This window comes from Photinus pyralis, unplaced genomic scaffold (assembly GCF_008802855.1).
Source record: "Photinus pyralis isolate 1611_PpyrPB1 unplaced genomic scaffold, Ppyr1.3 Ppyr1.4_LG3a, whole genome shotgun sequence".
In the NCBI taxonomy this organism is placed as follows: domain Eukaryota; kingdom Metazoa; phylum Arthropoda; class Insecta; order Coleoptera; family Lampyridae; genus Photinus; species Photinus pyralis.
Genome location: NW_022170509.1, coordinates 16,377,740 through 16,390,027, shown reverse-complemented (window position 1 = coordinate 16,390,027; position 12,288 = coordinate 16,377,740). Strand labels below are relative to the sequence as shown.

Here is a 12,288-nt window from a genome sequence, read left to right as displayed (position 1 = left end):
ATGTTATTATTGCAAAGCGCCCGAAAGTGCGAGGCTGGAATTGTTGCAACGAACTAATTAAATCATAATCAGTAACTAATGAAAAAGTTTATTCCCAAATCGAACGTAATAGCTAAGGTTTACAGAAAACTTTCGTGTTTCGTGAATCGAGGAGCTTTCAGCGCCCCTAAACAGCCTTATTAATGTTAAAAGTTTACGTTGAGTTTGTCCCTATTTAATTTAATACACAGAGCTTAATAAGCTTTGCACCTCAATGAACTTTACTGGTGTATATCACGCATCTAACCTAATTAGGATCAGTTATCGGATATTGTTATTGTTCTTCTACGATGGAGTCCTCTTTTGTATTGCTACAAATTGATAAGAGTTCCAATAAAACGTTATTACTACCTTTCCATAATAAAGCAGCGACCCATATCTGTTGTACATTACGTCACAGCTTTACCTATACCCACGTTTATATCTCATTTCCTTCTGATTTCAATTATACATTTTATTATTAGGTAAGTATGTATATTGTTTGTTTGTTCAGTACAATGCATCATAAACTACTAGAGAAGTTCGATGATATTCTTACAATTTTTCTTGTATTAATAGCATTTAATATCTGTGTTCCTATAGCCTAACAACAAGTGGTTGCTAAGCTATGTACATTTTTGCCTTTATTTTTGAGTGGGCGGGGTTTCAGCCAAGGCTGCTCTACCAACCCAACCCACTATGCATTTACAAATATCCATGCCCGAACCCGGATTCGAACCAGGGACCCTTAGCATCACAGTTCAGCTTTAGCTGAACTGCGCCACACGGGCCGGAATATACCTATAACCCTCCGCGTATTCGGCTGGAGAGGAAAATATTTTCAATCAGTTTCAATTTTCGCAAGATAAAACCAAAAAAAAATGATACGTGGCCTAGTGTTTTTGAAACTCGCGATTTCCCTAAATTAGAAAAGCTCTAGCTCTAGTCAAAATAAAGAATCCTTTCACAGCAAGAGAAGCGCCTCTAGATTAAGGATTTTGTGCCTCCCTTAAAAAAGTTCACGAACCATTGCAGGGAAGTACTCCGACCAATGAGTTTGGATATCACCAAAAAAATTATTCAAAAAATAAAAAAAGTGTGCTCTTTATTGGACTCAAATGGGATGCGGGTGCTTAAGTCTATTTTCACACTTCTGACATGAGGAAAACAAGTTTTGTAACTAATGCACAACATAAAAATCACAAAACAACTTTAATGCGCACTTTAAGAGCAACGCTATCAGGATTACTGCATGGTAATCAATAATATTCAGATATTCGATTATCATGACAACGTTACGAAACGTTTTTTAGCGCTATAAAACCTGGCACAATTTTTGGACGTTGTATAATTTACTTAAAATTAAAGTTATTTTTGAAAAAAAGTTCAATGCCGTTGTGGCGCTCCAAATTTTTCTTTCAAATAAATCCAGTGTTATGTAAACGTCAGATGGGCGTTCTTAGTTTAGAATAATACCGAAGATAAGGACGACCCAACCTCTAAGTGTAAACGGGTTTTTTTATTCAACATTTTATTACGAATAAGCAAGGGAATTGGTGTATTTAATCGGAATTTGTTATTTTGGTGTTAATTGGTCCATTTTAGCTTTGTTTTTAATTGCTTGTTTTTGTCATGTCAATACCAATGGTACCAACTACTCCCAACAGTCAGTTACACAAACCAGAGTTTAACGGAACTTTACACAGTGACCTATTCCTAATATTTTTAAGATCATTACACTCGTTTGTGACGTCATTATTATTGTTTATGTTCTATCCCTATCACGTATTTTATTTCAATGGTCTCAACAGTTGTCACACTTCTTCATTGAGCCGAGAATAAATTACTCTTTTCCGAGCTTCGAAATAGTAACCTGATTAGTCTGTAGCTTTTGATATCTTTATTTTCCTTTCCCTGTTTAGGGAACACGAGTATTGTTGCATGTTTTATATGTTTCGGAAATACTTTAATCTTAGGCATAAGTGGAAAATTGTTACCAAATACTCGCATGCCTTTTTGGTGAGTTTTTTTTAAATATAATATTATTGCCTCATCACCAAGTTCGAGATTATAATTATGGTTTTGATAGGAGTATATTAGATACGGTTCGTACTGGTATTTGGTTCGGTAGGATAAATTGTTTATAGTGTTTTTTTTGTTGCGGGTTCTCTGAAATTCTCTTCTCAGTGCATTCTATTGCTCAAGTCAAGTATATATTTTGGTGAGGGTTGTCATTTGTGTGTTTTCCGCTTACCATCTCTTTGGTAGCTTTGGAGACGCTATCGGTGATACTTTTTGTTATGGTATAATTATTTCATCTACATATATGGGTTGGGGATTGAAGTTTGTTGGAGAACTTGAGTTGTTTGTCGAAATATTCGCTATAGAGCTACCAGTTTATTATCCCATTAATTAACCTAGAATAGTGGTGTATTTTCCGGTTGTTATTAGGAATTAAATATTGACTGGTAGGTGGTCCAAATCTAGTTCAGGAAGCACTCGTTGAAGAGCTTGCTTATTAAAATTCTTACTGGCAAGTTTGTCGGTTTGGTGACCATTTCTATACGGATGGTAAGTGGGTGTGTACTTAATTTGTTATAAGCATGACAGTATGAAGTCTGCAAAATCCTCAAAATTGTATTCCTTTTGGTGAATGTAGCACAATTTATGAATTAACCAATTCCTACGTAAATTCACACCTGCCCAGAAAATTTCAAAAACCAAGGTCAAATGATCAGGGTAAACGCGATCAGTGATGATGATTTCCGTCAGTTCCAAAAATGCGAAAAGAGTTACCCTATGGTTTGATAGGGGAGAAGAGAAATATTTTTTTATTTTATTTTATTTTGCCTTTATTTTTTAAGTGGGCGGGGTTTCAGCCGAGGCTGCTCTACCAACCCAACCCACTATACATTTACAAATATCCATGCCCGAACCCGGATTCGAACCAGGGACCCTGTACCACAGTCGAGCTTCCACTGAACTGCGCTACACGGGCCATACCTACCTAAAAGGTCTATGTTCGTGTATGAAAATAAATATGACAGTCCAGTGGTTAAGGACCTTGTGGGCCTCTGCGAGAACAAATCGAATTCTGTCTTACCTGTTTCAGGTCAAAGCACGGAAATAAAGTAGCCGACACTGCGATGCGGTGAAATATTAAGGAAAATCGGATTTATGGAATCAAGGCATATCAAATTAAGAGTGAAAATGTGACCAAAACTTTCGTTACCATAAATTGTTGATACTAAAGATGTATTTGTTAGTATGCATTCGAACTACGCTGAGTATTAAAACAGCACTGAAAGTAACCTATCCATTTATCAAAAATGCCAGTATGTGTAAAAAAAATGAATGTACATCTACTGAACACAAACATTTCATACCGAGCGCATTGTGGAAGTGCGGAATGTAAATTAAACAATAACAGAAATATTAAAAAGCTAACGTTTTGTTTTACAAAGCATGTGTACGTTTACCAGGAAGAAATTTCACTGTAACATACAATACAGGCCCGAACGAAATAAAAACGTTTAAAGCGAAAAATCGTATTGCGCTTGTAATTGAATTTTCCATTATTTTGTTACTAGTTTCGCTGTTCGGATGAATTACCAGTTACGTGTAATTAAAACAGAATTATTTAAGCACAGCGTTGCGTGTCTGCAGAGAATTATAAAAAAAACAATGGAAAATTCAGCAATCGTAGGATGAAGACAGTAATTTTCCACGTCTAGCGCCTTTGAAGTGTACTAATAATCATCCCAATGATTGTGATATAGATTAGCATGAATGGCTTACTGGTTCCAAAACGGCAAAGGAAAATATTATTTTTAGTATTCCTCGCCTTACATCAAAGAGAGTTATTACAATATAATTACAAGTACCTTGATTTTTAATTTTAGGTACGGAGGCTGTGTACTTTTCCAAATTACCCGCCTTAAAATTTTAAATCTGGAATTAATCCCATTTCTTTATGTAGTAACGTTTCATATCGCACCTAGGTTGTCTATACAAGAAAAGTAGTCATATCTTATAAGTGAGTTGTTACGGCAAATACAATTGATGCCTCCAAGCATTATACAAGCAAATGTAGAAACAGAAAGCAATCATACTGGTCATTCGTAGCATGGAATTTTAGCGAAATCAACAATACAAATTGCTTTTAACTGGAAAACCTCATGAAAAGATTTTTCCTGTTTCCTTATTAATTGTAAACTTTTCAAGCCTGGATTATCTGGAGGCACAGCGCCGCCACCCCAAACAAATGCTCCCTCTCTTTTCTCCAATGATTCCACGGTATTGTCTTTCTCAGCTAATTCTATGGTTTCTTGTGTGCTCGTTTCTTTTGCAACTTCCCAAGCCTATTAGCGAGTTTGCCTATGGAATATATTCAAACAGAAAATGGACATCAACAATCATTATCATAGCAAGCAGTCCCTTTGGAACAATTTAAATTGGTAAAGATCTGTAATTGTAGTTGACGTTTAATATGTAAAGTAAATTAACGTTTGATAAGGGATTTTAAGTATAAAATAAAAATAAATTGCTTTTAACAAGAAGTTCTAAGAAATTTCCAATTTTAAGGATGAGTAAGTTGTTCTCTTACTTTTGTACATAATAACATCATAAAGACTTTATAAGACATTTAATTTACATCGTAGAATGGTGAATTTGAACTTTGAGTTATTATAGGTTGTATTAAAGATCTGCCGAAATAACTTTTTTGATATTTTTTCTTTGATAAAATTTTGTGCTGAAAGTATTAAGGGTGACGCCACATTAAATAAACGTAATAAATTTCCATGTAGTTAAGTTGTCTACTTCATGCTGGGCATGTAATCTGACAGAGTAGGTACATTGATATTACTAATATATAAAGAATGTACGGAAATTCGAAGGAAAAGTGCTTCAAATATGCACGATGTTGCTGTATTATTTCTGATGAAAACCCATTCTTAGATTCTAATTTTCTTCTCTCGAAACATGGGAAAAGGTGCGCAGTTGCGCATGAAAATATTAACTTTTCCTTGTTAAAATATAGTAATCCTTCTTACTTCCTCTACATTTAACGCGAATCCGGAGGAGATCGACATACCAACCACCATAACGAAAATCACTATAGATAAACCCTTTGCTTTGTTACCAGCCCTTCTCGTTTCGTGCACTATTACTGTATTGAAGGTCCAATAGCTTTAAAAACATTGTTTGTAATCGCTTCAGACGCATTCTTTGTAATTTATGACTGCATTGCTCGTAAACCATCCTTGCTTAAATTGATCTAGTATAAGATTAAGAGATTAGATCCATAAAGTTAAACGTCTTCCGACAATAAAGACCTCGATTGCGATAGTTTAAGATAATCAACTCAACTGGCAGCTGAGGATGCTGCACTTTGCGAAATAGAAACGTAAATATTGACGTTCTTTTAATTTGCCCTAAAATTATTATTTTCTCACTTTTTTTAAAATAATCAGTTTCTATTAATCCTTGTCATTTTAATTGGAACAAAACAAAATCCTCAACCGAAGCCCTCTAGACTATCGAGTCGTACGTATTCCAAATTAAATAACGGGGCGAAATCCCGCAATCCATTGATAAATGTATATGGAACACTGTACCAAAATCGAAATTTTTTGACCCGAACAGGTCATATCTAAACAGGGGCATTTATACTCAGGATTATTTTTAACCAAGACTGTTCATCTCTAGCACCCTTCACGCTATAACGATAACCCGATACAGAGTGCCGAATTTTGCGCGTTGTAATTTTTTTCTGTGACATTGAAGGACAAGATTTACTGAACTAAGGGTGGTTTGTATTTGGCGTTGTTAGCAAGTATTAAACCATACTGCGTCACAGTGTCATTAATAGGAACGCTTTGAGGTAAAAGAACGGACGGCCTGATTGAGTAACGCATGAACAATCAGAACAAAGGGAGGAGAAGAGAGAGAAACATTCATCTGGGAGATGAAATGACTTTTTTGTACTGATGCGACAATCCTTTTATTTGTAGCCTAAGGCTCTTTTTACATATTTTGAGAAATGAAGGTTTTTGTATCTCTGTTATTAACTAATTAAGACAATTTCATTTTCTTTCAAAATAAAAATACCTATGTACAGAAGACAAATAAACATTTTTCTAAATAAACAAAGGTTTGGGAGCTACAGCGCCAAGAATCCCAAAAATTGCGTTCTTCTCTCGGTTCTTCTTTCATTTTCTTCTCGCCAGTCATAATAAATAGGAGAATGGCATTAACTACGTACATTGGTTTTTGGGTAACTCCTTTTTGATTTTGTAACAATTTTCGTAAAATTAATATATAAATAATTCTGAGATCGACAAAATTAGGTATGGGCATCTTCGAATTTGAAAATAATGAAACTTAGTTCTTCTTTTCAGCAACGAATAAATCGGCACAGGTTAGTCCAAAGTTCAGATCACGTATCACAAGAGAAATACTCAATGAGCTGCTAGAGATGTGCCCAGAGAACACACAAATAGTAGCAAATTCACCTGGGCGATCCAGTAAAAATCCACGAAGTACTACAGGGAACTGCAAGAGTGATCAAGAAACAACAAGGTAAAGAGCCCCACTTAACAAAAACAAACCAAAACCACTACTACGTGGGTATTGACAGCACAACCCACTCACATAGACAGAAGGGCAGGTTACCTTTTGACATGCTTGTAGTATGAGAGTAGTTGTACTGGCAGACGGACGGAAAAGTGAGGGCACAAGCACCACTGTCCACAATGGGATGCGCCGAAAAACGAAGTATATTTTTAGGATTTATAAAATTCATCAACAGGACTATACCCTACAAAGGTGGACCACATGTACCACAGCCCAACAAATATACAGGGTGTTCCTAAGTGTGTTGTAAATACGGAGGGGACTAATTATTTGTCATATTTTATGCCTAAACATTCATGGAAACATAGCTCCGCAAAAGATTCGTTACCGATCTATAGGGTGTTAAAGTTTTAAGATTCTTCAAGTTTTTTCTGTACATCTCCTGCAGTTTTTTAGAGATGGACGTTGGTTATTGGTATGTGGTGGACTATATTCGCATTGTTACAAACAAAGACTAGTAATAATAACGTTGGCTTTTTCCTAAAAAAATTTGTCTTTCCCCAGAAACAAATAAAATTGGTGCATAACTACCGATTTTAACATCTTTTTCGTAAAAATATTTTCGTCATTAAAAATACACATCCTTGAGCATTGAGCAGCGGTCTTTTTCACATGGAAGTGGATGCATAAATAAAGATTTTGCCATCTTTTGAGTAAAAACACTTTGGTCCCGGCAAAATACAAATGTATCACTTCTTGCACATCGGACAATCGGGTTTGGTCTTTTTCCCAAGAAACTTTGGTACATTAAGTAATGCAGATTTTTCGACATTTTTTGGCCAGAAATATGTTGATCACCAATCACTTGCATCGAGCAATCGAGTTTGGTTTTCCCATGAAAATTGGTGCAGAAATCACTATTTTGACATCTTTTGGGAACAATATTTTACTCGATATAAATACACATGGAACACTTCTTGGGTATCAGGCAATCGAGTTTGGTCTCAAATTAAAATTATTACTTGCCTAGTAGGCAGTGAAGAACCCTAAAGGTATTGTATGTTCGATACCGAAAAAAAGCGGTGTAACCTCATCCCACCCCTAACTTTTACTAAAAAAAACTCGTATCAAATTTATCACTATAACCTATGAGGGAAATTATAATTATTCCAACCTTAAAATAGAAACACCCTTATTTATGATAAATTCCATTCGAGGCTAAATAAAGAGACGACAAGGGCAAATATAAGTAATGAATGCGATAAATTTCGTCTAGGCAGTACTCTGTTTGACAGTTTTGTTTTAACACAAAGAATGTACCCACAAAACTTCATTAAATTTTGTCAAGAGGTATTTTGTAGAATTTTCGAGAACTAATTTTAGATTTGATGTTTTCATAAGGAAGAACTCGCAGACACCAAATGTTTGTCAAGATTATAATTTTTTCAGCACTTTCGTTTACGAGTATGCCATGTTGGGTATGGATTTTTGACATTTTTGCCAACATAGAATTTTCAATTTTGAGACTGTGGACCGCTTTTGGACCACCCTGTATAAATAATATGGCCACATTTGAAAAATTGAAGAAGCTTGAAAGAGCGGTTCAACCAGTATGGGGCGATGAGGAGACGGTCGGAAGAAAAGAATAATCAAAAGCGAAAGCAGACGGATAGTGAAAAACGAAAGGGTTATAATTGTGAGGCGCACTCCTGGGCGCACTTAAGTACTAAGTGCCCGGAAAAAGAATGGGGTACTAAGTGTTTTAGGTGCAACGAGTTCGACCATATTGCAGCACGGTGTCCAGAAAAAACTATGGAGGCCTACGTAGTATCAGAACCTGAAAAAAGTACTATCTCAAAAAGTATTAACAATGCACTAACGAACAAAATCAATTTTACAACCAAATTTAAAATAGACTGATAGCATGGCAGAGCCGATAGTATTTCCCGAATTATTGACTGAAAATTGCACGCCCCTGAATGTTAATTTCTAAACTGTAATACAACTAGAAAAGAAATATGAATAATGTCAAACAAAAAGAGCCTCCAAATAACCCAGACTGTACGTGTTGTAGATTTTCAATTAGGATTAATAATCTCGAAACTCTCGAGGGGCCTGTAACACAAATAATTGTTCCTTAAAGATCACGGCGTCTTCAAATTTTTATGATTAGGCATTTCCTTTCTCATTTCTTTTTAGAATCCTTTAAATGAACTGATTCACGGTACGTTTTTCACTTCTACCTTTCACAATATACGGAAAACGTTGTTGCATTCCCTTCACTTCATCCTTAAATTTCATTCCTTCTTAATTTTCTTAAACAATTTTACTTGGCAACATGCTAGAATTCGCTCTTTATTTTTGTTTTTCGATTACATATTCTTAGTTAATCCGCAATTGGCGCAAAACAAGAAGTGAGTAATTATAATAAAACTCCTAGAAGCACAAACAAATCTCTCTTGCTCGTTTCGAGACATTGTTAATGACAGTTTCGTTACGTCAATAGTTATGTTGATTCTTATAAACCGATGGGTTAGCATTACGGTTTTAGACTATATCGATTCTAAAAGCGTAAATACCTAAACATATCCCTCTTTACTTTAACAAAAGGACTCATTGAATGAACCAATGGCGCGGCGTTAAGGGCGAACTCGAGGGCGAACTTTCGTGGTACTCTACAAACTTCTTTCGATAACTTTTTAATGAGCACAACACCTCAAAATTTTGATTGCCTTTTCATGGAAGTTTATACCTTCGCCCATTAAAAAGTAGAAAAATCAACAATTCACCGATACTTCCGATTTGACTTCAAGGGGAAGCAATAGAATTTCATGCCAATTTTTTTTTGTTATTGAGCTTCGACATCTATGGTTATTAGCTCTTGTTGCTAATTCAGATTTTATTGTAAATATCAATTACTTTGATGTACGGTAGTAAGTTACTTATACGCGCCATACTAATAAAATTATCTTTATGTAACGGAAACGCTCCAGACATGACGTCACCTTTGGCGCTCTGGAATTTTCTACGCGCGCGATAGTGGGATTTGTGTAGGAATATTCGAGACTGTTCGCGAGTGTTCTGGACTTACATTGCTTGCGTGTATAAATGGTTGCGGACCGAACATCGCGGCAGTCTACTATCGAACGAGATCGAGTACGTATGAAACATCGAGCGCGGAAATATAAATTGCGAAGTGTGTGATATAAACAATCGATATAAATCGTACGGATTTTATAGTGTTTTAGTTTTGTTTAATAAATATTGATATAAATCGAACCCGAATTTATAAATCACGTTACATTTATAATTGTTTCTAATGTTCTAAATGGTCACATTCTAAAATGAAGTGTACTACCTACTTGGAATTCGTGTCCATATCTGGCACATATAGGAACTGGTTGTCCCTTCAGTAGGTAAGTTACCCGTTAGCGCATTACGGCGTATCCTTACTCTAATGAATTTTGTTAGGTCTAGATTATCACCTTTACCTATGGTAGGTTTGATGTTCTTAAAGTGAGTATTACACATATCCCAATCATTTTGCCATTTGGAAACAGTTTCAGGATTATATTTATTTTTTAAATCTTTGTGTTTTATTTTAGATGCATCGCCTGTTTGGTTGATTTCCAGGGCTACCTTGCAGCTTCCTCATTACCCTGTATGCCCACATAACTGGGAACCCATAGTAAGATAATATGCTTTCCTTGATTTTTTAGGTATGCGATAGATGAATGACACCATTGTGTTATATTATTGTCTTAGTATATTATCGATTTTATTTATTATTTATTATGTATTATTTATTATTTATTACTTATTATTTGCCACGAGATAATGCCTTTGTGAAATATAGGCCATACACGAAAGCCCACTAACACTCTGTCTACAGTTGGCACACCAATTCTGCTTTTTATAGAAACTTGTACACCAAAATGTGAAGTATATCACCATTTCCTGAAAGGTCCATACAAATAAAACGATGACACGATTGAATGTTTAGTTATTTAGTTTATTTATTTTGTTAAGAAAGCTCCGTATAAACGCAGGTGTTTGTTTGATATTTCGTTGGATCTGTGTAATTAGAATTCGTGTTATGCAGTTATACAGTCTTATTATGAAGTTTCTACTGTAAAACGAGTTAAAATATTTATTAAATTTGTTACCGCAATAAATTTAATATGAAATGTAGCAATATTACGGACATATCTGTTCAGATCACCGAGAAATTTTACACAGAGGATTTACGGTTTAAGGCAATTACACTGAATACGACGCCGTGTAATTGCAAGGTACTCTTGACACAGAATGTTACAAGCAGTCTTATAAAAAAAGATATTAATAAACCATCAATCATAACATCAATCAAGAAGATCGGCAAATAAATTTTAGCAACAAAAATGAGAACTAATTTTAGGAGTCCGTCACAGTTTACAAGACGAATCACCTACAAGATACTTCGAAAGTAATAAAAAAATTACATCGTTTATATTGAATTTAATTACATTTGAACTAACTGAATTTCATGGCACATGCCCCATTCACAATCTCAGCTTATCCATTCTTATTGACTTCAATTAATTAAGAAATTATATAATCAAAAATATTACAAACTTTTAATTAAATTGGAAGCTTCATATTGTGGTAATTTCAAATGAAGCAGCCATATAAATTAGGTAATGGAATTAAAAGCAGATCCATAGATTGATGAAAACGATTTCTTAAATAAAGATATCCCCTAACATTAATATTCATTTTATTATTAATATTCGAAAATTGGTAATAAAGCTAATTAATTTTTTTGCACGAATTTTTGACGTTACAATGATCGTTCTACAATTAAAAACTTCTCGTTCACACGTGCCAAATAATTACGTTTACCTATCTCATTAATAGTTTGAGGTTGCATACGGCGCTAAAAATGGCGGCATCAAAATGAATCAGTACGTTCTGTAAATTGTGGATGACTAAAAAGAAGATGCTATTTTGCAAACGAAAACAACCACTTTGTTCACCGCCGATACCAGGACCCTTCTTTTGCTCTCCTGCCACAGTTCCAGCTTTTGCAGATTTGTTGCTGCTTCTTTTGCCGCCTCTATCACTTTTTCCGCGTGCCTAATGAATTCCAGGCTTCTGTTCAGCCTGGCCCCTCGTTTTTTAAAGCGGATTCTTAGCTCCTATCACCCTTATACTGGCAGAGGGGAGTCTCCTCCTTCCAGCCATCAGTGGCGAATTAGTTTTGAGGCTTGACAGCTCTAACCCATTTAGCTGCATGCATCCTTATTCCTTCTATCGTTTTTGGGGCTTCATTTCTCTTTCTGGAGGCTTCGATCTGCAGACCATCCGTGTACCAGACTATGTGAACCCCTCCTGGCACGGTCAGGTTCAGCACATGTTCCAAAAGAGTGGTCCCAGCACTGACCCTTGTGGTACCCCTCCCTGGACCCAGATTTATAAATTTTGCATCGGACGGTAGGCTTGCTTTCATCAATCTATTCGTAAGGTAGCTGTGAACTATCCTCACCAGGCATGCTGACACCTTCTGCTGGAATTAGGGAATGCAATCCCGCAGCAAAATCTCAATCCCGGTATTTGCGGGATTGTTAGATGTTAATCCCGCGGAATCCCGGTATTTGCGTGATCTCGCAAAACTTTAAATAAATTGGCAACTAAGCAATTCTGTGCGGTTAACTT

At 35.6% G+C, this 12,288-nt stretch overlaps 1 protein-coding gene across 1 annotated transcript in view; it reads right to left on the bottom strand.

Annotated features, from left to right (window-relative positions):
* Window positions 1-12,288, bottom strand: part of LOC116166198 (nucleolysin TIA-1) — a 143,847-nt gene that overhangs the window by 105,956 nt on the left and 25,603 nt on the right. The gene's annotated exons all lie outside the window — the stretch shown is intronic.